Source organism: Octopus bimaculoides, chromosome 9 (genome assembly GCF_001194135.2).
Source record: "Octopus bimaculoides isolate UCB-OBI-ISO-001 chromosome 9, ASM119413v2, whole genome shotgun sequence".
Lineage (NCBI taxonomy): Eukaryota > Metazoa > Mollusca > Cephalopoda > Octopoda > Octopodidae > Octopus > Octopus bimaculoides.
Genome location: NC_068989.1, coordinates 77,096,887 through 77,097,229, shown reverse-complemented (window position 1 = coordinate 77,097,229; position 343 = coordinate 77,096,887).

Genomic DNA, 343 nt, shown 5'->3' with positions numbered 1-343 from the left:
TATATATATATGTATATACTTGCATACATACACACATTCTTACATACATACTTTCATATACATATATTCACATTGCTGTAGCGGAAACGGATGTTCACGCAGACAGATTCCTGATGAAAATGGAAATTTAAACAGATATTTTGAAATAAATATATAATTTTCTGGTCTGTTACCCTCATCGTGTATGTTTATAATTATGATATGTTAATCTCCCTCACTTCAATTCAAATTATGTTGGAGTTGTCTATTTATACCTAGGAATTTTTTTTTTTCCTAAATTACAGATAAAAAACATTTTCTATTTAGTTGGACACTGACGCACATTGTAAATATACACTACGAA